This window comes from Chenopodium album, chromosome 3 (genome assembly GCF_948465745.1).
Source record: "Chenopodium album chromosome 3, dcCheAlbu1.1, whole genome shotgun sequence".
Classification (NCBI taxonomy): domain Eukaryota; kingdom Viridiplantae; phylum Streptophyta; class Magnoliopsida; order Caryophyllales; family Amaranthaceae; genus Chenopodium; species Chenopodium album.
In genome coordinates, this window is record NC_137836.1 from 60,863,730 (window position 1) to 60,890,208 (window position 26,479).

At 39.0% G+C, this 26,479-nt stretch overlaps 1 pseudogene across 1 annotated transcript; it reads right to left on the reverse strand.

Annotated features, from left to right (window-relative positions):
- Nucleotides 1-3,475: 3,475 nt before the first annotated feature.
- LOC145614358 (flavonoid 3'-O-methyltransferase FOMT-like) lies at nt 3,476-5,265 on the reverse strand (annotated as a pseudogene). Its single transcript, XR_014107096.1, has 3 exons — nt 4,608-5,265; nt 4,055-4,430; nt 3,476-3,959 (listed from the first exon to the last, which is right to left on the reverse strand). The product of XR_014107096.1 is annotated as a flavonoid 3'-O-methyltransferase FOMT-like (transcript).
- Nucleotides 5,266-26,479: the final 21,214 nt, after the last annotated feature.

Below are 26,479 nucleotides of genomic sequence, written 5' to 3' on the forward strand. Positions count from 1 at the left end.
CACAATAGTATGTACTAAATTTCGATGGACGCCAAGGAACGAAGAGGTGTGCTGGAGGGTGTGGAGAGGGGATTTGATGCGCAGCTCGTTTGCAGTGGTGAGGTGGTGTGGGTTATCTGAACTTATATAATCTAATTTGAACTTATCTTATTTTGTCTGAACTTAACTGAAATAATCTGAAATTGTGTTTGACATTCTAACTTTTTCAAAAAATCTGAAACTGTGTCTGAAATTCAGAAATTTTTTTGTGAAAAACTTATTTTGTCTAAATTTACCTAAAATAATCTGATATTGTATCTGGAATTCTGGAAATATTCAGAAAATATGAATTCATGTCTGAAATTCTGTTTTATTTAATTATGTTTTTTTTTACAAAACTTATTTTGTCTGAAATTCTGAACTTATTTTAATTTGAACTTATATTGATTGAAATAAAATAGATAAAATAAACAAGCCCTTACTCGGATGTTTTTATTGTTGGATTTGTAATGAAGTGAGCAGCTGAGCATTAGGTTAGATAACTCAGTGCCTCTTATTATTTGATTTAATTGTTGCATTGTTACTTTTCTTTGTCTTATTCTCATGAATGTGGGAATCTAACTCTTTGTTTGGATATAAAAAGGAAGGAAAGGGAAGGGGAGGGAAAGAGGAGGATGGAGGAAAGGTGAGCTCTATTTTCCCTCCAAATCTCTCCAAGTGTGGAGGAATCATGTTTGTTGAAGAGAGAAAAAATGGAACCCTCCATCTCCTTCCCCCAATCCTTTATCCAAAGAAGAAAATTTGTCCTCTTCCCTTTCTCTTCTCTTCTTTTCCTTCCATTTCCTTCTATCCAAACAAAGTGTAAGCCTTTAAGTGATATCACTATTTGCAAGCTGGATAACTGTGTTTGGAACTTTAAATATACAACCCATCATTCCCATTACACTATCTTCTCTTCTTTTCCTTCCATTTCCTTCTATCTAAACAAAGTGTAAGCCTTTTAGTGATTATTACTTTCATTGTTTGCAAGCTGGAATATTGGATAACTGTGTTTGGAACATTGAATACAACACCATCATTCTCTTTACATTATTTTCGACTTGTGGCCAATTATAGGTGGTTTTAATGGTTTGTCAGTTGTCACATAGAATATGCAAGTTTAGGTCACATCCCTGTTCACTATAGCTTGAAGTGTGAAATAAAGGCTTAGTTTTGGCAAAAATTCTGATGCCTGGTTCCTATAGAACACGGGTTTCATCTATTTATTTATATACTAGATACAATCATACAAAGGATTTAGTTTAGGTTCTATGGCCTTATAATTTTCATAGGCACATACCTCAATTTGATTCGAAGGTTGATATTAGGTTTGATAACAACTTTCAAGCTTGCAAAACAGCTTGCACATATCAGAAGCTGAGTCTTTGTTATGGGTAGACTCCTTACAATTGATTTTATATGGTAATTTTTGTTAAGTTTGTTCATTGCTCCTTAGTCCTTACAGATATAATATGCTATAATATGCTGTTGCATAGCATCCACCATTCCATTAATTCCTTTTTTTTTTTTTTAATTTCCTTTTAAGAACACATCACAGCCTTAGGCACTCTATACTTCCTTGCCCATTGTCTATCAAGATTATCAAACCAAATTTGAGGGCTGCATTTTTTATCTGTCTTTCTTATTTTGAGCTCCTTTGAGGTAAGGTATTTGAAGAGATAGCATCTAGGGTGTAGCTGTATAGGATACCAAGGTTTTTATCTGATAATAATCTGTCTTGTCAAGAGGGCTTATGCTTTATGAAACCAGTTTGTATTGGAATTCTTGAGATTAAGACTAGTTAGAACTCAGCATCAAACCCTTTTTCCTACCTTTAATCTAGATGAAGAAAATGAGGGGCCTGACCTTACCGCCTTACTGTAGGAGTTTTCAACAGAAAGCCTTAAGCAGTAATGGTGCCATCTTTGAGATTGATAATAACAAATTCTTAACCATTTGAAGATTGGTCTTTTTGCTAGTATATGGGTTACCCTTGACAAAGCACATTCTCGATTTTTTTTTCCTAAATGTTAATCATAAATGTAGCATTGTGTATAGAGTAAACCTTTTTTATAAATGAGTTGGATTTTGCTAGGTGCTTCCATTTTCTATACTCGTACTAGTTAATCCAATGGCTGTTAGCTTGATGTGAGTGTGTTCCATGATCTTGCTGGATATCTCAGGAGGTATACATGTGAATACAATAATACCGCAGATAAGTGCTTGTTGACTCTCACGTATATAGAACGTGTTATATTACATATTACAATAATACCTTTATGTATTATCGTATAAATATACACCCCTTAATAGTCTTTGACACATGACTTGTCACCAATAGAGATTTGATTAGTCAGATAGGTGTGTCAGGTATCGTCCTTTAATGTAAATCTGTTTCTTTGTAAGACTGTTTATGAGGAAGGATTCATTATTCACTAGAGGTGACAGAATATTGTGATTGGGCAATCTATGCACCCAAAAAAATAGTATATATGATTCATGGAGCATATTATTTGGCTGAGGCATAGAGGCAATGATTTTACTTTAGAAAAATGGCTTGTTAAACTTCTTGTTCTTTTAGATTGTCATCAATGTGTTTTAATCTGCCCTAGCTGGAGTCACTTAGAAAGATATTGGGGTAATACTGATATGATGTTATGTAGCTAGTTTTACCCAGTTTTCCATTTGTTAGGAGTCTGTTGTTGGCTTATTGCAGTATATATGGCCGCCTATGCCAAGGCATTGAAATTTGTCGTCTTTTTGCTGAAGTTTTCAATTATAGATTATCTAAGAGACATTGTTATAGTGCAGTTTCTTTCCATGATTTGTTTTTATTGTTTCAATGATAATCATTTACTATGATTCCAGTTGGTTGATTCATGGCTAATCACTGTTATTGGCCAAGTAATGTATGATTAGCTGATGAATTTTCTTATTTTGTGTTTAAGTATATGATATTTGCAATCGTTGTCTGGTGTCAGATACTTCTTGAGTTACTGATGATTAATCTCTGTTATTGCTCGGATTGAATTCAATTGCAGTCTATAAATGGCTACATATCTCATTATAGTGGTACTGCTACATATAGTACTTCCTCGGATTGAAAGTCCCTTTTACAAATGATTATTGTACATGTTGTTTCATGTTAATTACTTTACCACACTTTATCAAATTAGCTAAAACCCTTTGGAAGTGTCCGAGCTTAAGTACCCACAAGGCCACAATGTTTACGGGTCTAATTTTTTGGTATGCTGGTTGATATCTCCTTCAGATTCATAATTTCAATTGCTATATGTAATATGTACACGGGAATATATATTCTGATGTTTTCTTATTATTAGGGCTGGGCTTCTTGATGCCGTGTGGTGTTAATACTTGGCCGTTTGTTTCAATTATTTCATTAAACCATAGTTGGATGACACCAGAGTTTTGGCTTAGCTGTTAATGAAGATAGCAATAAAAAAATCAATCAGGCATGACTGATTGAAAAAAGTCTATTCGTAATTACAAAGTCTATTCACGAGTACAGTTGCATATGGAACCATCTCCATTTATTCTTACATTGCATATGAAAGTGGTTCGGCATAAACATTCTACTTGATACATGGAAACACTTTTACAGCATTGTTTTTAGTTGGTGCTAGCAGTTTTATGAAATTCCAGAAGAGTCACATCATATGCCCGAACCATTGCTTGGATGCCTGAGAATCCTGCTGCCTTTGCGAGTGCCTGAAATTCTCCTGCAGTCCTCTCTTTTCCTCCAGCATTCATATTTGTCAGGTACACATCAAACTGAAACACACTTCGGCTGCTAATGTTACTATCTGGGATATCTGGTATTACAAGCTCCACAGTCATGAGTTTGCCACCATCTGGCAACGCCTTAAGCAGTTCTTAAGCACGTTCAAGCACTGTTCGTCGTCTAGATTTTTTAGTACCCACTGTCGTAATACAGAAGGTCAGAAATGGAATTAATTGGCGACAGTATGATCATGAAAGGTACTGAACCTTGTTATACATAGGAAGTAGCAGTTACCTTCATGAATATTGCATCTCCTGTTGGAATGGTTGTGAACATGTTGCCTGCAATGTGCTCGATGCCAGCACAAACGGGTTGCTTCTCAATTATGGGTGGCAAGTCGAAGTTGATGCCTTTAATAGCTGGGTACTTGGATATAATTGCTTTAAGTATAGAGCCATTTCCACCCCCTACATCCACAACCGATTCTAGGCCTTCGAATCCTTTGTACTCGTTCAGAATCTTGTTTATAAACAAGGTATTGAACTCTTTCAGGGAATCAAAGAAGATTGAAGCAAATCTTTCATCTTTCTCGATAGATTCCTTGGGATCCTTGCCATATGCTTTTGCCAGTGGAACTTCCCCTTCAAGAACTGCATCTTTCATGTGATACCTGTTTAATACATCATTCAATACTTTTTTTTTCTTTGAATCAAACCAAACAAATCCTTTACATGAACCTATATGGTCAAATTAGCGAAATACATCGCCGGGGTTTCAAAACTAGTTGAACAAGGTTGGAGCATGAAAAACTATCTGAAAATATATGAAAAGTTGTGAATTCAATTACCAAACGTTTGCCATGAACGGGTCGTGGATCATGTTGAACATCGGTGCTAAAGAACCTTGACCATCTTTGCTTTGAAGGAAGTACCGTGAAAGCGGAGCTAAAGCGTATAGCCTGTGGACTTGACCATCAGTATGGCTATGCTCATGATCATCAGCAACAGAGCAAGACACAACAGAGTATGAGCTGAGAAGGCGGAGGATACGATCTGTCATCTGTGATGTTCGGTAGTGATTGTTCGTATCTGGTGCAATACGGGCAGCAATATCGGAAGGTGAAAGACGAGCACTGGGTCCTGCTTTCTCCATGATCTCGAAAAGACCGAGATCCATGGCAGCCTTCAATGCCATAGGTAATGCAATTGCGGTTGTCAGTTGCATGGCTTGGTGTATGGTACTTTCTTCCTCCATCAAAGGTTGCATCTTCTCTAGTCTTTTATTCTGCTTAACAATAATTATTGTTTATAAATTATTTGGTTCAAACAAGGATTTATACTAATGTAAGCTTGCCTGCTTAGGAGGTGAGCTTTTACTTTTTCTTTTTTTGTCAAGACGGACTTTTTTTTTTGGGGTAGTATTATGTTGAATATTGACAACAATAACTAGCACCTATGTTATATTCAATTCATAACGATAAGCCTTTTAGTACAAAATATACTTTTTTTTTTTTTTTTAAAAAAAAAAAAAAAAAAACATAAACAAAGAATGTCCCCGAAAAAAAAAAAAAACAAAAAAACAAAAACGAAGAACTTTATTTGTTTCGTCTATTAGTTGTCTTCTATTTTTGGGTTGTCTCAATATATGTCTAATTAATCAAAATTGTTCCTTAACGACTATTTTGGGTGGGGGTGGTCAAAGCAGTCTATCTTGACAAAGAATGCCAATTTGAATTTTATGCACTATGTTAGACAGCTTTCGATTATTGGAAGATGAGAGGTGTCAATTCAAGTTGATAGCTTGATTTTTGAGTTGGGTTAAGATGGGTTGGGTTATTTGGTTAGTGTGTTAAAATGGATCGGGTTGATACTTAATTATATAGTTAGTTAGTTCGGGTTGGTTATTAAATTATCGGTCGCTTTGATGAAAAGGTGAGTTTGTAATGGGGTCGGGTTATATTCAATGTCGGTGGCATATATTTGGTTGTTAATAAGCCATATCTGGTTAGGGAACGGTTCATATTGGCTCATATCTTAAACAGGCGGGTCAAGTCATTTCATGTATTGGATTATGTATGATTCATCGCAGACTCCTATTTTGTGTCTATGAATAACCCCTGATTTCCATTACTCGAGAGAGGAGGTGAGAAATTTTAATTATCGATAGACTGCCAAAATTGCTACTATATCCGTTTTCCTAATTCTTACTCATTTTTCTAATTATCATTTTCTACTCACTTTTATTCTTTTTTTTTTAACAATTTTTTTATTCATTTTTTATATCCACAATCTCATTTAGGGCCCAATTTTATTTAACAAATATCTTAATCATTATCTATCTCAACTTTAATACAAACGTACCACATGTGAATCCGTGTAGGCCTAATTAACCTTCTCTTAGTTTGCGTAGCTACAATTACTGATTAAGACTTAGCAAAACGGAAAAATTATTCAGCTTAGACATATTAAGCACACAAATAACCTATTAATTAATTCAAAATTACTTGTTCAAACACCTTAATTCAACCTCATGCTCATTCAAAACACAAGGCTAACCGGTAATTTTCAATGGTCCTTTCTGAAGGAAAGATGTCATTTGGTCTAGTGTATTATTTCAATATATAATTTACATAATACCAGTAATTATTCATTGAGATTAATTGATCAGAACAGGAAATTGTTAGTCATCCCGCGAAAGGATGCCAAAATAACTACTTAATACTGTAAGAGATATTAAGCACAAAAATAATCTATTACTTAGTTCAAAACAACTTGCTCAAAGACCTTAACTCAAGCTCAACCTCATTCAAAACACAAGGCTTATAGGTATTTTTCGACAATCCCTTCTGTTTCGGGTGAAAACAATGGGACCTTTCCGAAGGTCCGAAGATGTGGCTGAGGACTGACTCGGTCCAAATGATGTTGGGCCGAGGGTTTCCTGCACAGCAAACACACGTAAACTGGTCTCGGGGGTTGTGCCGAGGAAGGCCCCTCTGATGCCAAAGTCAAACAGTGTTTAAAGAGAGAAAGCTATGCAAGAGTATTAATTGCGTGAGGCTTGAATGTGAATGAATGATAAATGATGTAATTGAAGGCTTTTATACCTTAGCATGACAAGGAGAAGAGATGGGCTTGAAGTCACATGGGCTGACCATGATGACTTGGGTCGTTGACTTGAGCTTGACTTGGCAGGATTGGAGGCTTGGGCCTTGACCTTGACTTGGATTGAATCATTTATGGACCGGGCCCAATTAAGAATAATTGGACCCAAACAACTTGCCCCCCAGACCCGATTTGGAAGGATGACGGGTCGGGTTTAAATTTAATAAAAATGGAGAGAAGTAAATGATTTAATTAAACCTAAAAGATTTAAATTTTAAACAGTCATTAACGAAATAACTGTAATTAGGATAATTAGTGGGAAGTTGGACGTTTAATGGGCGGTTAATTAAAGGGGAGTGTGTTTAACGGTTACTTAGTGAGGCATTTAAGAGAAATTAAGCGCACTGACCTTCGAACTTCCTATTTCTGGAAATATAAGGCCCGATTTGCGCTCTCTCTCCTCACTTCTCCACCAATTCACACTCGAATTCCCTCAAGAACACTCAGTTCCGCTTCAAAACTCCACTTAACACCCCGAAATCAAGGCTCAAAGTCAGTATTCGTTGCTCCGACTAGTTAAATCGGCGAATTCCGCTCCATATAAAGGTAAATTTCTTTGAATTTCCTTCGACTTTCTTGAATTTTTGAAAGAATTCCCCTTTTTCGACTTTTCTCTTCGTGAATCCGACAATGGTTAGAGGAAGAGGACGTCAAACCCGACGACAAGGCCAGGCTCGGGATCCGAGGGACCGCACTGACGTTTGGAACGGGGAAAGAGTTAGGGCTGACCCGGAGGAGGGTATTCCGGCCACCCCTCTGAATGCGGCGGCCCCCCAGGTAGAGGCCGGGGCTGGCGGCGCTGAGCAGGAAGAGATTCTGCCGGCTGCACCATGGAATCTGCTCCCTGGGCACGCTGAATGGCAGAATGACGGAGCCATTGCAGCCATGATGAGAAACGCGCCCTATAATTGGTGGGTCAGGAATGCTGAAGCCTATCGGTTCGCCGAACAGATAGAGTTACATTATGGCATTTTCGAAGAGGATGGGTATTGGTGCCGAATGCCCGCGCCTACTGATAGGATTCATCGTCCACCCCCTGGGTATGTGGGGGTGTACACTCGGCAGTTACAGTACGGGCTTCGGTTCCCTCTGGATCCCTTCATCAGGGATATTTTTGTTAAAGTACAGGATCTCCCTGTGCCAATTGACACCCGTCAGCATTCGGCGAGTGATGACATATCTCTGGGTCTGCCGGTTCTTTTTTGTTGAGCCGAACCTGCACTGCTTCCGAAAGTTGCACAAGCTAGTGCCGAACACCCAGAGCCAATATGGTCAGCATGGCTCTGGCTGGTGGCGCATTGAGAGCCATCCACAATATCTGACTATGTGGCCGAACGGTTCTTCGGATAAGGATTGGAGAGGTTAGTGGATCTGGGTAAGGGCTCCAGCGGATCCGGAGCACCCCCACTTCTTCGGGGCTCCCCGCTATCTCTCAAGACCTGACCCGAATATGCAAGATTTGGGTCCTGAAGACCCTGATGCCGCTCGCCACCCCAGCTACGAGCAGATTCACTTCTTCGGGAAGCAAGAAAATCCCGGGGGGACTGGCCGAATGAAGTTCATCCCGACGAGATGGCTTCCAGACAACCACTATGCCTTCCAAGAGAAGATGTTGGCGGTTTTCGGCCTTAGCCGAAAGCACAGAGGCGGTAAGTACCTTCGGCTGGGGCTGAGGACTTGCTTTATTTGCTTCTTTTTTGCTTTACAACTACTTCGGAATTTTTAATGTTCTGCTTCGTTAAACTAACTCCTTTATTCTGCCTTTTTCAAAACTAAGCGAGGCCACTTCGGGGATCGACTACGATCGGCTAGGAGTAAACGCTGAAAGAGTCATCTTAGACCGAGCTCCTGCAATCACTGATCCGAAGGACCGTCCGCTGCATCTACATTCGACGGGCCTTCAGATTGAAGTTGCTACAGATTATCTAAAGCAGAAACCTTGGTGGGCAAAACGGGATCCTTTGAGGCGTTTACTGCCTGAGGAAGAACAAGCTGCTCGGACAACTAAAGAGGTTACTAGGGCGATTGAAGCCGAGCAAGGGACTTCTACAACCGAGGCTCAGCCGAGGACCTTGGTAAGGCCTTTAGCACTTTGCTTTATAAGTTAGCATTTTTTTTTACTCAAACTCTCTTTTCCCCCCACTTCTGCAGTCTGAAGAAGAGGGTAGAAGGAGAGAGGGAAAAGCTCCTGTAAGGGCTGAAGATCTCTCTGAGTCTGAAACCTCAGATTCTGAAAACATGGATGGACAACCCCTGGTCTAGAGGAAAAGGAGAAGGACGGGTCCGGCTATAATGGGCCCGAATGAGTTTGAGGTGAGGCCGATTCCTAGCCTCATCATAAGAGAGCCTACTGAAGGCAGAGGTAGAAGCAGAAGCAGGGTTCCCAGAGTTCCCCGGGTTCCTGCTCCTCCAACCAATCCTCCACCGCAGACCCCTCCCCCACCTCCCGAAACCCATGAAATGGAGGTGGACAAAAGGACTCCTGATCCGAAGGAGGTGGTTCAGGAGGTACCAAATGAGGAGAGCGCTGTAAAGCTTTCCCACGATGAGGAGGCTGCCACTAGGGTGGCGAATGAACCTATTGCGGCTGAGGTTGCTGACGAGGCTGTAACTACTGAAGGGTTCACCGTTGAGATTCTGAAGGAGACGGATGCCCTGCTGAACCAGCAAGAGAATGAAGAAGAGGTTAAGGTGATCAACCTGGAGGGAGATCAGCTGGGTTCCAATGAAGAGACGAAGGACTAGACTGTCGAAGGTCCTTCCCCTTCACTTCCTTCCTTCTAGACCTTTAGGTCTGAAGAGATGGGTTTCCATGCCCCCCTTATCTCCATCCCCTCCGGCGTCCGAGAGACTATCTGGGGAAGGCACAGAGAGGAGGCTGCGACCTTCTTTGGTGACTTATCCGGCCTGACCGAGGTGGAGCGGGCACGAGAGTGGTCACTTAAGGCCACTGCTGGGATAGGAGATCCCAGCCGAAGGGTCCCTGATCCTGCTGTAGATAACCAACGACTCCTGTTACAGGTAACCCTTTATTACTTTCGTTTCAGCTTCCCAACTCTAAAGACTCTTTCTCTTCTTTTCTTATTTATTATTATTTTTTATTTATGTGTTGGGTCGACAGGTTGTGCACAATCAGACTCTGACCGTAGAGCTGATTGATACGCTTCAGACAAAGCTCGAGATCGCCCGAGCTGAAATGAAGCTGGCCGAGCTGAAGGCTAAGGCTGCCGAGGAAAGGGTAGCAGAGGCCCAAAAATATGAGAAGCAAGCCGCTGAGACTCTGAAGACATTCTTCGAGGCAATGGAAAAGGAGGTTTTGCCCACTGTGCTCGAGGGGGAAAACAGATCAACGAGTATGGAGCGGCTGATATCCCTGCTTTCCGAGCCAAAATTGAGCGCCGGATTGCCGATGAGGCCCAAGCTCGAGCTGCTAGCCAAGTCCGGGAGCTTGAGCGGAGGGTTTCTGTCCTAGAATCCCAGGCAAAGGAAGCTGGGGAGGTCATTCAGGCTCGGGATGCCCGGATTTCTGAAGTTCGGCTCGCTGCCGAGGCTCAATATCAGAATTTGCAAAGGGCTCAGGCTCAGCTGGACGCCAAGGAGGAGGAGTTACGCCAGGCTGAAACCACTATTGAGTTGGTTCGGGTGAAGGAATTGTGTCTTCGATAAGTGCAATTACTAGATATATCAAGGATCACTATTATGGAGATAATAAGTTCATTCTATTGGGGCGTCATCCTCTGTTGCTAGACTATGAGAGATGATCTTTGGGCTAGTCAAATAGTCCAAAGCCCTTTAGAATGGATCCTATAAGGTCACACACAAGGGTAATGGGTTAAGCAATTTAGAGGCCCATTAATGGGCCTCATGAGCATTTAATTAGTCATAAGTATGATTAGGCTAAGTGTAGTTTGAGTGGGATTAGGAATTGGGCTTTGACTTGGACTATTATTTAGAGATATGATCTATAAATAATAGTCATGCCTAGGGTTGATTAATTAAGTCACAATTAACATACAGTGAATTGTGAATCTAAGCAACCAATATCCAAAGCCCTCTCCCCTCTCAAAATCACGGCCCTCTCTCTCCCCTCTCACCCACGGCCGGCCACCCTAGTGGTCCTCGTGGTGTTGCGCGGTGGTTCTTGGATAGTTCGTTGTTCGTTCATCTCCGTAGAAGGTCGATTGAAGAGTTCTCTCGCGACTAACTAGCATTAGTGGAGGTCTTAATCTGTGCTCATGGACCAAGTAGAGGAATCACACTTGAGGTTCTTTATCTCCTTAGTTCTTGCTCGATCACCGGTGGAATCACGCTTCAAAGGTATAATTCTTACTTCTTTATGTGTTATGCATGAGATCCTTGGTTTGGTGCTATATGAATATGATTCATGTTAATTCCGCAATTAGTACCTATAATCTCCTACAGTGGTATCAGTTAGCCTCTTGCAATTACATATATTGAGTAATAATTCATTGATAATCCACAATTTTAATTCAATTAGGAGGGAGAATAATTTAATTATGGGTCAATTGTTATTTTAAATGTGATTTAACAATATAGAATCATTAAAGGTGTTTTAATTTGCTCCATATTAACCTTGAATTGATCCGAATTTTTGCCCTAATAGCTTCGAAAATTTCGAACCCCAAGAACCCTAATTTTCGAAAATTTCGATAATTTAAACCCTAATTTGTGAAATTTTGTGTTAAATTTTGATTTATTTCGATTGTAATATGTTTAAAGAATTTAATCTATTTAATTACATGTTAAAATTATGAATTTTCATGATCAAATTATTTAATTTAAGTGTTAAATTAAATTGGGGATTAATTTCATCAAGAACCCTAACTTCAAAATTGAATATGATTTAGTTTTGGAATTAATTGGACCGCATAAAGTTTAATTTAATTTTACAAAATCTGTTTTGTTTTATTTAATTGAAAATAAAATAATAATAATAATAATAATAATTTCAGCAGCAGCAACCGCGGCTGGGTGGCGCTGCCACGGCGGCTGCCGCTGCTGGTGGTCCGGAGGGAGGGGCAGCAACACGGGTCAGAACAACAGCAACAGCAGCACCGTGCACCTGCAGCGCGGCACTGCTGCTGCTGCCCTGCGCCGCTGCACAGCAGCGTACACCTTGCGGTGTACGGCCACCGTGGCTGGCTTCGGCTGGCCGCACCACGGTGGCTGGCAACAGCTTTTTCAAAAAAAAAAAAATTTATTTTATTTTATTTTATTTTGGATAAAATCAGATTTTCAAATTTTAAAAAGATAAGTTTTAATTTTGAAAAGATAATTAACAAGATTAAAGTTGTTAATTTTGTTAAGTTTGGATAATTATGGAGCAAAAGATTCTATTTGGATAATGATTGATTAAATAATGTGATTATCCCATAATTATTTATGGATAATAATTGATTTAAAATATATGATTGGTTAGTAATTAGGATAGAATTTCCTAAATTAATTAGGATAATCATGGAAAATAAATATGATTTATCTTCCATAATTCAAATAAGATTTGATTCTATCTCATACCTAAATTAAAATATATGATATTTTATGATTGGTCATGAATAATATATGATATTATCTAATTACAGTAATTAATTATAATATTAGATATTTAGAAGCCATGTTTCCTTTATTGTGAATATTCGATGTTGTAGTTTAGGAAAGCATGATGAGTGATTTATTATATGACACTTTATAATATATGATATTGTTTATTGCTATATATAGACTAGTATGGCCCATAGATTCTAAATACGATCTGCGCATCGTGATGTATTTTTGTAATCTAAATACGGTCTGCGTGCCGTTAAGTATTTTTGTAATTTATTTTATTTTATTTAAGTAGTAGATAGAATAGAATAATATTACAGGTTGCAGTTGATCCAAAAGCCAATGAAGTGAAGGCCCAAAGGAGCAAGATGGATGAGATCCATGAAGGTTCAAGTGGGAGCATTTTTTGCTTTATTAGTTTTCTTAGGATTAAGGGGCCATACTATGTCATGTTTTATTTATGCATTAGTAGATTATGCATGTTTAGGTTTATTTATGTTGCTTGATGATGCGCTAGAGTTCACTAAATAATCACAACATAATAAATCTAGATCCCAGTAATATTGATGCAGCTTTTCCAATTGAAAACCCGACGAAACCTTCGATCGTTTATGATAGGTCGGCCCTCAGCAGAGTGTCATAATATATCTTGGGGAAGTGGGGGTAGGACCTCATTCTACACTTTTAATTGGTTATATTCAACAAGGTTACCTAAAGCGTTTAGAACCTTGAAGCTAAGGGTAATAATTAAACATGTGATGGTTAATTATTCAACCAAGAATTACAAGAGTTGTAATCAGTAAAGAGTTTACTCACCTTGAAAATGTAATAGTTGATGGCAGGGCCTCACTCTGGTTAATTATTGCACAAATAAAGGATCTTGAAATCATTTTATTCAATGGGGATCATTTAAAATTGAATAAAATGCTTTAAAGCTACCAATAAATTTTAAATTGATTATGGTACTTTAAATTTATTAAACATAATTATTGAATTTTTCCTCGTTTTGTTTTTGTTTGTAGATGAAATAACTTATATGACAACACAGATTTACCAATGAAACTCAATTTAAGGCTAAATCTCAGAAACTACAGGGAATGGGAGGACGAATTGAGAAATGTTCTCACAAGCCACAAGCTTGAAGCTCGTCTGTATGTACCCATTGGGAACAAGTGTGCCCTAGGTCAAGATCCTGAAAGGCATGCGAAATTAGTTTCGGATGCACAGAGGGTCAGGAACCTAATACTGGAATCTATTCTAAACTGTTGGTATAATAGATTCAATCGGTATGAAGTGACCAACTTGTATCAATGTCTTCGTGCTATCTGTAGAGGTGGCATGGGGGCATTGGGTAGTGGAGGTGTCAACGATCCTAATGTAAGAGAGATCGTTAACTCGATCCCTCAGATTTACTATTCCTGGGCTGACAGTTTAAGGTATGAGACTTACAAGATTCAAGGTAAGATAATGGCAAAGAAACTCTTACCTGGTCAGTCAGTGAGGAACCATGTCAATGAATTGATTGATTTAATCAATCAAATGGATATCCTTGGGAAACAGATCGACGATGACTCCGTGCGTGACATTATCTTGTTCTCGCTCCATGATGGTTTTGATATAGTAAGACTTTCTCATAATGATGAGGGATCATCAGCAAATTTGATCAACATCTTACTTAACCATGCTGAAGAGTTCCTGATAAGGAGAGAATGCCAATGCTTCTTTTGTGGTGGATGGAAAGTCCATACACCAAGGTGTCCCCATTACACACCAGTGAAAACAGAAGGTAAGGAGTTACTTGATGTTTTTGTTGTAGAGATTAATCTTACTTCATCTTCCACTTGGGTATTCGATACCGGATGTGGTGCTCATATCGTTAATGACGTGCAGGGCTTGAAAGGAAGTATGAAGCTAGATCCAGGGGAAGTAACACTTCGAGTAGGAAATGGAGCAAAAGTTGCTGCACTTGCTATTGGGAGTTACCATTTGAGACTTCCTTCTGGACTTATTTTAGTACTTAATAACTATTATTACGTACCTAGCATTACTAAAAACATTATTTCAGTTCCAGTTTTAGATACTGAAGGTTTTTCATTTGAAATACGAGACAAGCGTTGTTTTATTTCGAAAGAAAATATGTTATATGCTAATGCTAAGTTAATCAATGGCTTGTATATCTTAGAATATGCAACTCATGTCTACAATATAGATCATAAAAAGCAGAAAACAGATGGTTCAAACCCAACTTACCTATGGCATTGTAGGCTTGGTCATATTAACCAAAAGCGCGTCCAGAAATTACATAAGGATGGACTTCTCTCTTCTTTTGATTATGAATCATTTGAAAATTGTGAGTCATGCTTGCTTGGGAAAATGACTAAGTCACCCTTTACGGGTATAGGTGAAAGAGGTAGTGACCTTTTGGGACTCATACATACAGATGTGTGTGGACCAATGAGTTCAAAAGCTAGGGGTGGGTTTAGCTACTTCATTACTTTCACTGATGATTTAAGTAGATTTGGTTACATTTACTTAATGAAGAACAAGTCGGAAGCCTTTGAAAAGTTCAAAGATTTCCATAATGAAGTACAAAACCAACTTGGGAAAACAATTAAGGCATTACGATCTGATCGTGGTGGCGAATATTTGACCCAAGAATTTGATGAACATCTGATTAATTGTGGAATACTTTCACAATTAACCCCTTCAGGGACACCTCAGTTAAATGGTGTGTCAGAAAGGAGAAATAGGACTCTACTAGATATGGTTCGGTCCATGATGAGCTTTACTGATCTTCACATATCATTTTGGGGATATGCATTGGAGGCAGCTTCCAGAGTACTAAACAGAAGCCCGTCCAAAGCAGTTGAGAAGACACCATATGAGTTATGGAATGGAAGAGTTCCAAATTTGTCTTATCTCAAGATTTGGGGATGTGAAGCCTATGTAAAACGTTTACAAAGCGATAAACTACACCCTAAATCAGAGAAATGTTTCTTCGTGAGTTATCCTAAAGAAACAAGAGGGTTTTACTTCTACAATCGCGAAGATAAAAAAGTGTTTGTTGCTCGCGATGGTGTCTTTCTAGAAAAGGAATTCCTCTCTAGAAAGCCAAGTGGGAGTAAAGTGGTTCTCGAAGAAATTCGAGACGAGCAAAAAATAGATGTGGATAACACCACGTCAGAGGCGAGGGCGCATGAGATGATTAATCATGCATCGGAGCAAGCTAATTCCACTAGCGAGACTCCTATCGTCTCACTTGAATCTAATTCATGCGAAAATCTTCAAAGAGTTGGAGAGAAAATTTCTACTGTTGCTCCTACCCCATGTAGGTCTGCCAGAATCAGAAACAAACAGTTTTTTGAGGTTCTGTTAACTGAGGATTCTGAAATCTTCCTATTGGAGAATGAGGAACCCACAACCTACAAGCAAGCTTTGGTGAGCCCCAACTCAGATAAATGGCTTGAGGCCATGAAATCCAAAATGGAATCGATGTCTGAAAATAAAGTGTGGACCCTAGTAGACTTGCCTAATGGGGTAAAACCCATTGGTTGCAAATGGGTTTACAAGATTAAAACAGACAAGGATGGAATTGCCTACATCCATAAAGCAAGACTGGTTGCAAAAGGGTACAGACAGATTCATGGTATTGACTATGATGAAACCTTTTCCCCAGTAGCAATGCTTAAGTCCATTTGGATTCTTCTAGCGATTGCTGCATTTTTCGATTACGAAATTTGGCAGATGGATGTCAAAACCGCCTTCTTGAATGGGTTCTTGACGGAGGAAGTGTACATGACACAACCTGAGGGTTTTGAAGATCCAGAAAATCCTAGAAAGGTATGCAAGCTTGAGAAATCCATTTATGGATTGAAGCAGGCATCCAGGAGTTGGAATCTTCGTTTTGATGAAGCGATCAAAAGGTTTGATTTTATCAAAAGTGAAGAGGAACCTTGTGTATACAAGAAGTCTAGTGGGAGCAGCGTAGTTTTCTTAGTCTTGTATGTGGATGACATACTACTCATGGGAAATGACATACCAATGCTTGAGTCAGTCAAGGAATGGTTAAAGAGTTGTGTTTCCATGAAAGACTTGGGTGACGTCGAGTACATTTTGGGAATCAAGATTCATAGAGACAGGTCTCGAAGGATGATTGGACTAAGTCAAGAGGCTTTTATTGATAAGGTTCTTGACAGGTTTGAGATGACAAACTCCAAGAGAGGTTTTCTCCCCATGTCCCATGGCATTACGCTCAGTAAATCTCAATGCCCGGTTATGCCAGATGAGATGAGACGTATGGCTATCATTCCTTCTGAAGAGTCCTAATTGAATTAAAAATGAAAAGAACCTTCTAGAATGTTCTAGAAGACTAAAACCATTCCTAATTACATTAGGAATGATAAATTATATTAGGCCCTCCCCTAGATCATTAGGCCGTACTTAAAACTCAAACCGGGCCCAGTTTAGTAAATTGGCCATAACTTCCTCAATATTCGGAATTGGGCTTATAATATATCGTTGGAAAGGCCTTTGCAAGCCCCATCCAACTACACCACTATTGGACCCATATCATGGACCAACCAAACTGGATTGGCTGTTTTCTTAAAATAAAGTTTTCAAAAACAGGGAGAAGAGAAAAGAAATAAAACTTTCCGCAACACTAGACCTTTCCACCCTTTCGTTTCATTCGATTATGATTCGACGTGAAAGGCACTCATCACCGGGTTTGGTTTTGGGGAGACACAAATGGGTGTCTACAGAAGCCCCCACTTTGACTGAGTTTGGAGAAACGCAAGTTTCGAAAACGAAAGCCAAAGTAGCGATAGGGACGGAGAATGACTCAGAACTTTCTGCGATCCTAAATCACTCTTGTAACGCCGATACCTGCAAAACTAGCATTAGTTAAAACAGATAAAAGAGTTAAGAAACGCGTATCTTGCACCGTCGAGCACACGTCTCCGAAAGTAACCGATTGTTTTGAGGACCTCCTGCAAGCTAGAGAATGTCATCCCGCTTGAAAACCGCTACGCCTTGTAACTGCTTCCAAATTAGAAGATCGCTTCGCCTGAAACTATCCTCCCCGCTATGATAACATTCCACGTCCAAGGGAACATCATCGAAGATTATTTCTCTCGAAATAATCCCCATCCGCATTGATAATATCCCACGTCCAAGGGAACACTATCGAAAATTATTTCTCTCAAAATAATTCTCATCCGCATTATGATCATCTTCCATGCCTAAGGGAATATGATCGAAGACAACTTCGCCCGAAATTACCTTCAGTTGTTTGTGACAACTTTCCGCAAGCTAGGGAATGCCACCTTGCTGCTTTGACGTTCTGAACAAAGAGCTTCTTTTTCCCGCTGTGATAGTCTTTGAAAAGATCACTGCTTTTTAATATTTGCTATGCCAGTACGTCGGCGCTTTGCTGCTTGTGAACCAGTATGTCGGTGCTTTTGCTGTGATGACAATTTTCTTTGGGAATAGTTGCCAACATAACTCTTGTATGATGTATGACAATCCGATTTAGGGAAAGTTGTCAATGCCACGTAAAAATCCATCCTTGGAAATGTTGCCACGATGAAGCGACAATCCGTACCTCGGAAAATTTGCCAAAATCCAATCTTTGGAAAAGTTGCCAATGCTTCGTAACAATCTTTCATAAGAACTTTTCTACGATCGACAATCCACATCTTGGAATATAACTCTTGAAAGCAACCCACCTTGGAAATTTACCAACGCTATGCGACAATCCTTTTAGGAAAATATTGCCACAATTGACAATCCGCGTCTTGGAACATTTGCAAAAAAGAGTCGACCGACAACCCACTTCGGGAAAATTTGCCACTTGCTGAAATGAATGACAATCCACGTTGAGGAACTTTTGCCGAAATTTATGATGAGTAGAGACCTGCGACAATCCTTTGGGAAATTTTGCCATAGGGAACTGGGTGTATGACAATCCAATCTCGGAAAACTTGCCAACGAGCCGACGAGTGTATGACAATCCGAACTTGGAAAAACTTGCCAACAAAGAAGGAGCACGACAATCCATGCTTGGAAACTTTGCCAGAGATGACAATCCAATCTTGGAAAAATTGTCGTTGAAGAAGATGCACGACAATCCATTTTTGGAAATATTGTCAGTTGGGGATGACAATCCAATTTTTGGAAAACTTTGTCGTTTAATAAGAATGCGCGACAATCCATATTTGGAAATATTGTCGTTTAAGTGCTTGCTTTTGAACTGATGCTTTGGTGCTTGTAATGAGCCAATACTTAGGCGCTTAAGCTAAGTGAGACGATCTTTCGTCAGGTCAATCATTTATTGCAATTGTAATCAAGCCGACTACTAATCATGTCAAATTGCTTATAAGGGCTAACTGGCGTATCAAGGAACCCAAAATTGCTGCATGAGGTCGAAATCACCTTTCTGAGAGGCTTCGAGCTCTGTTGTTGTTGAAATATTTCTGGCGCCAAGAATTGATTCTGTCGCCGAACGCTGTGATAGGGTCTTCCCTGTTCTGCTGCACCTGTATTTATTTTTGACTATAGAACTTCGCCAATTTCTTTAGCCATCTTAGGGGTGACCTAAGGCTTAATTATCTTAGGGTTGACCTAAGGTTTAATGTTGCTTGACTCATCGACTTGACACGAATCAAGGAAAAGCAAAAATTTCCGTCATTTTTATGGAGGGTACCGACTTTCTCCCAAAAAAGAAAGACGCGAAAAAAGAATCGAAAGTGTTGAAGATGCATGTTGAATGAGCTTAGTCAAATGTCATTTGATACTATCTCTCAAGGTTCAAGGATTAATTCATCCTAGGCTATCTCAACTGTTGACTCCATGATGAAAGTATTTGGGTAACTTATGCTCGGAGGCTAAGCACTTCGTACTTCGTGATACAATGACCATTATGATTGATGAGTGAATTAGTGATGTGACAAGGCATGCTTCAACATTAAGATTTCATGACAAAGGGTTCCTAAGGGAAGTATATTTGGTCATGTATCTATGTAGTGTGTGATAGTGACACTAAAGTTAGGCCGCAAGAGCTAAGTGTGTGAAAAGAATATATTATTGAAAAGAGTCAAATGGTGGTGACTCTTAAGCTAGGTAAGCTAATGATGTAGGGATCAAACCCCCAAGTCTAGCTCTAAATGAATAGGATGAGCACAGGGGATCCCTTGATATGATCATGGTGTAAGTGTGTGAATGTGAATATGAATGCATGTTTATTACGGCCGCACCTCGATGTGAGGTTGCCTACGTATCCGTTAGGAATCAGGCCGAACGTAGCTCTAGCCAAACCTCGCACAAGTGTGTATACCTCAAAAAGGTCTTTTTAAGGGTTGTAACGTGGTTAGGCTAAAGGTTTAAAGAAGAAGGGGATAAAGGCTCAAGACCCTAGATAAGCCCCCAAGGTGTGCAACTTCGCTTTTGAATCTTTGTATTTTTATGCTTGAGTTTCTACTCTTTTTTTTTTTTAGCTCTTTTTGTTTTGGCATTTATTTTATTTTTATGAGTGTGGGCGATCCCGGTCATGCGGTCTATCACTCACTTGGCATTCATGTTTCTCAGGCACGGTACCGAGCACTCGATAAGAGACGCAATTCGAGACATGTTCTTATCAAAGATATTTTCATATCAAAGACATTAGAACACTTGCCCTTTTGTACACTTGTTTTCGTTTTTTATTATTGCTTATTTTTGCTATTTTTTTCTTTTAAATTTTCTCAAGCTTTCTTTAGAATTGCATAAGTTGCACGCCATCACATCCCAAGGTTAGGTAGATGTAGGTTGAAAAAAGAAGGGTCTATCGTTAGACGAGGCTCAAAGTGGTTTATGAAGAAAGGATTTGTAAATTAGAAAGGTGAAAGAAGATATGATGTGGCTACAAGGGGTGCCTCAAATCATTAGTATACCTTGTGCTCGATTCGACATGTTTTTTTTTTTTTTTTTTTTTTTTTTTTTTGATGCAATGCAATGTGATGATCATGTGCAAGGAAATAAATGCTCATTTTATTAAAAAGGGAAAAAGGAAAAATCTACAAAATTAATCTAAGGAAAGGAAAAGGTGCCTATGCAAGACTTATTGGGGAAAGGAAAAAAAATGAAAAAGAAATAGAAAAAAAAAGGCCATGAAATCTTGTCGTTGCAGCTCGCCTCTTGTCTTGTGTCATTCGCTTCATCATCACCCAGTCTTCTCGCTAGCTAGAGGCGATGGAATCTTATTTGCCTCTATGAGATCTTGAATGAGGTTTTGAAACCTGTAGCATTCATCAGTGGTATGACCGTTTCCTCGATGGTACTTGCAATAGGAATTTGGATTCCATCTCGAAGATCGATTTTCTGGTGTTGGATCCTCGGTAGGGCCAATAGGTTTGATTAATCCTCGATCATAGAGACGATCGAAAGCAGCATCGTAGGTCATTCCAATGGGTGTGAACTCTCGCCTGGGTTTCCTTTTAGATCCTTGATTATCTATGGCTAAGACACCATTATGGTCAAAGGTACTAACATTATTACTAGAGTGGGCGTTTTCGAAAGAAGAAGGATTGTCGCTCTTCTTTCCTTTCCAGCCACCGTGGTTGCTATTGTTAGTAGCTTTTTGCTTTGCGAGGTCATCTTCGATCTCGATACCTATGTCATAGACGGCCTTGAAAGTATTCAAGTTGTGTTGATATTTTAAGTGCTTTGAATACTTTTCTCGGAGATTCTTGATAAACATCCTTACGGATTCTTTTTCAGTGGGGACCTCAATCATCTTGGCGGAAGTTTCCCTCCATTTATTAAAGAAAGAAGTAAAGCCTTCATTCTCTTTTTGTCTTAGCATCTCAAGTTGTCTATGGTCGGTTTCAACTTGGATATTGCACTTGTACCTATCAACGAAAGCGTTCACCATCGATTCCCAAGTAGAGGTTTTCTCCTTGTCAAGGGAGAAGAACCATTGTTGGCAAACGGTTTCAAGAGATAGTGGGAACAGAGAGGGGAAAACCTTCTTATCGATACCCTTAATGCTCATTATAGTTTCAAAAGCTCTTAGATGGAAGTAAGGGTTATCTGTTGCCTTGAATTTAGGGATGTCAGCGGTGTTGAACTTATGCGGAAGAAGTTCCTTGTCCAGCGAGACCCCTTGTGAATTCATGCCCTGAAATTTGTAGTCACTAGATAGCTTGCTCAAGCTTTCTTGCATGAGGTTCATTTGTTGTTGCTTCACGGGATCATCAACCTTGAGGGTGAGTAGCTTCAGTGTTTCAGTCATGGTAACCAATTGGTTCCTAAGCTCATTGACTTCTTCTTGAGTTGCCATTATCTTCTTAGCCTTCCTCTTTTGACGAATCGGTTTATCAAAAAGCGAGACTTGAATAAAGAAGTTGTCCTTGATTAATCGCCCTTCTCTCCTCGACCAAGTACTATGGAAAAGGAATTTGGGGGTACTGATTGTTAATTATTTGACTCAAACTCTATTCGACATGCAATGGAAGGAGGAAGTGAAGAAAGATGGAATAGAATGTGAAGAAGAATGATGGAGGGATATGAAGAATTAGGAATAGAATGTACCCTCAACTCAAATGACGGAAAGACCGACTCATGCATGAACCTAAGACATGGTCATGGTGATGTGTACTCAAAGTGTGTGCTAAGACTAGTGAGTGTAAATGGTGCGTTAAGACTCGTATCATGACCATGTGGCTAGACTATGTGACCAAGACTCGATTAATGACTCGATAAGGTGTTGTTGACAGCGGAAATTAACCGAATTAATTAGCAAACTGGTTAATTAGACCCTAGGTGATGACTCGACAAATAATCCGAACTGTCGGCCAAACGACAGGACTGGCAACGCAATATGGTGGTTGGCGCCAGACAATTTAGTAAATGTCTGGCGCTACACACTACAATGTGGCGCTACAGCTCAGACTTTGGCGCCAATATTGGAGCTTCAGTCTAGGACTGTTTTCGGTATTATTAGTCAACTGGGGTATGCCTAAAGTCGCACTAGGTCAATTTCGATTAAAAAAAAAACTTTATTGACTCAAATTAATTAATTAATTAATTAATTAGGCAAAGTTCTTTAAGTCATTAATTTTAGTCTCAACACAAATCAACAAACGGTTAAGAGAAACATAGAATATATATGCACAACAAATAATGCACAATTAGTCAAGTAGGCACAATATGATGCAATGAGTTCGCAACCTAACCATGGCTCTAGTTCTCTAAAGTTCGGGATATGGTTTAGTCAATAAGGTCCATGGTTAATTGTCTGGATGCACCGCGTAGAAGCCTAACCGTGAAGGGTTAACGCGTGTGGATGGGACACCGCGAGTTTTTAGGAAAAAACTCACTTCCATGGTTTGGTGAATTCAACATCTCAGATGTACCCTTTGTTGCCAGGAGCGTTCAATCGGGTAGATAGAGCATGAATTCCCAGAGGGTTATGTCCATATGTAGAACACATATGAGTTTCAGAAAAGTGAGAAAAAATTCAATCAGGAAGTAGGATCGAGCAAACAATACGAAAAACCGGTCGAAATTAGAACGCATATTTCTGGCTCGGTATTGGGGGAAATTGGCGCCAGCAAACAGAGACTGGCGCCAACTTTTAACTGTAGCGCCTGGCGCCAATACTGGTGTCTGGCGCTACGGCTAAAAGTTTGGCGCCAAGCTCTGGCCCCTGATGTTACTTCCCACATGCCTCAGCAGCTTTCTGTGCTCAATAAAATCATCAGTTTCGCGCGGTGTTATTTCAGTCCTAGTTGTGAAAGACATTTCTCAAATTTCCTACGTGTAAAATCCTATGTTTTTGACTCATTGCGGATGGTCTTTCCAATGAGAACCTTTTTATGCATATGACAATAATGTTAATCAAAATTACGCACATGAAATACTTAGAACTTTTTGAGTCTCATCCACTCATTCTAAATCATTGCCGAAACAAATTCAGGAATTAAAATAGAAATCCTCCCCAGCGGAGTCGCCAAAAACTGTAGGGAATAATTTCAAGCCTTTAAAATCCCACTATCTTGAACCCCACTGTGATCATACACTAAAGTACGGTGGCGTCCAAAAGGGAAGAAGATAGAGCAAAAGAGTCGCCAACAAGTTTTTAAGGAACTTGTAAACCGTTCACGAGGTGAAGGTTACACCCCTTAACGATCCAAGAGATCGTCAACTCCATAAGGTCATGAACCAAATAAGGGTTCGGGGATGAAGGTACAAATCCAACCTAAAAGAGATTGAACCTGCCCTAATAATAGGCCTCTACTTTATTCTGATCGTATTCATGTGCGCTTTCTGATTAACATACAATCAATAGGATTAACCCTAAACCTGTTTAATCTATGTTGGTTGAATTTAATGCACAGATAAACTATTATTGGCGATCACTTGAATTATAATCACAATTAACCCTAACAAGATTATTAATTATCTTATTAAGCGTGATTGCAAATACCAATTCCCTTTAAACATGCAATAAAAGGTGATCAAGCAATAACAACATAAAATAATGCATATCAAGCAACATAATAAATAATAATCATGAATAATAATTATAAATAATCATGACAATAATGAATATCATAATCATAGCAATCATATATATTAATAATCATAATTATAAGAATATTCATGTTAAAGCATAATAAAAGGAAGATCCTAGGCATGATACTAACAAGATTAATAACAAACCCTAGCATGTCACTAAACAATAAAAATCAAAGCTTTAGCCCTAACATGATACTAACATGAATTAATATTAGAAAGAATATAGGAAGCATCGTACTTTTAATCATACTTGCTATTAAAGTTACCCTAGACATGATACTAGGAATCAAAATAACAATCTAAGCATGATATCTACATCATAAAATCAATTAATCATTAAAGTACTTACTTGGATGCCTCGTACCTCTTTCTAATTACAAAATACACACGTTAGTAACTTCAAGGAAAATAATAATCAAAGCAATTAAATTAAATAATTGAAAGAGAGATTTGGGACCAAACCCTCAGAAATTAAAACCTTTCACGTCTAGGACGAAGGCAACTTCGAATATGGCTAGGTGTATCAAGATCTTGCGAATGCGGAATTTTGTATGAAAAAAGTAAAAGAAAGAAAAGAAAAGAATGCTAAAGAATGAATGAAAGCTTGATGAATGAAGAGAATTGGTGAATGCTAATCAAAACTAATTGTTGATGAGAATTCGTGAATGAAGAGAGTTGATGAATGAAGAAGAGAATTGATGATTCTTGGTGAATGAAAACGGAATTTTAGATACGATATTTATAGAGAAAATCATCCAAAAAAGATAATTTAACAAAACAGAGTCTGAAGATCGAAAAAACACCTTGGCGCCAGCCCTGGCTAGTTGGCGCCAAGACCAGTGGCTAGCGCCAGGCGCCAATGGCTAGCGCCTGGCGCCAATCCTGGTTCCAGGCGCCAAGGCCTGGGGTTGGACGCCAAACTGATTTTTAACGCGTTTTCGAAAATCTGATAAATTTCCCGTACTGGATGATAAAATAATATAATTTCAGTCGAAAATGCTATTTGATCTTGATTAAAACTCTGAAGAGTCCTAATTGAATTAAGAATGAAAAGAACCTTCTAGAATGTTCTAGAAGATTAAAACCATTCCTAATTACATTAGGAATGATAAATTATATTAGGCCCTCCCCTAGATCATTAGGCCGTACTTAAAACTCAAACCGGGCCCAGTTTAGTAAATTGGCCATAACTTCCTCAATATTCATCGGAATTGGGCTTATAATATATCGTTGGAAAGGCCTTTGCAAGCCCCATCCAAATACACCACTATTGGACCCATATCATGGACCAACCAAATTGGATTGGCTATTTTCTTAAAATAAAGTTTTCAAAAACAGGGAGAAGAGAAAAGAAATAAAACTTTCCGCAACACTAGACCTTTCCACACTTTCGTTTCATTCGATTATGATTCGACGTGAAAGGCACTCATCACCGGGTTTGGTTTTGGGGAGACACAAATGGGTGTCTACAAATATTAAATAAAATGTCCAAAATAATTATGAATTGATGGGCTCACTAGGTTGATGACCTTTTGAATGAAACCCCACAGGTGAACAAAATTCATACATTATTTAAGTTCCTAGTTCGAAGTCATTAAACTGGACATAAATGATTTTGATTTGGACTAGCATGTTAAGATTGATTAGATAGGGCAGTTTCTAGGGCTATAGGAGCGTAGTGATGCTCGGTCAATCACATGGATATGCATGAATGATGCATGATCGAACTATAGACCTACTTTGAAGTTCAAGTATAGAGCTTCAGGATATATTAGTGGATTCCTTTGACATGAGTGGAACATTGATCTCATTCAATGGATGATATAACTGTGGTACATTCAAACGTCTGCCCGTAACTGGAGATTATAAAGGGTGTTTCCTGGTTATTTCAGAAGTTGGGTGGGAGCTTTGGTTGCCACAAGATTGGATAGAGTCTTCCTATTTAATTAGGAGTGTGTCTTATTTTGGCCTCTTGAAGAGGGAGAATTCAGAAAATGCATGGCCGTGCTCAAATGTGTTACATAGTAACCATTTGTTTTGTAATTCTAACTCAGATTTCAGGAAATGATTTGTAGATTAATAATGATTACATAAGATGCAATCATATTATCAAATCGACACAAAATGACTTAAGGAATTTGAATAATGCGCACTTGTCTCAGACAAGTGGGAGATTGAAGGAATTGTGTCTTCGATAAGTGCAATTACTAGATATATCAAGGATCACTATTATGGAGATAATAAGTTCATTCTATTGGGGCGTCATCCTCTATTGCTAGACTATGAGAGATGATCTTTGGGCTAGTCAAATAGTCCAAAGCCCTTTAGAATGGATCCTATAAGGTCACACACAAGGGTAATGGGTTAAGCAAGTTAGAGGCCCATTAATGGGCCTCATGAGCATTTAATTAGTCATAAGTATGATTAGGCTAAGTGT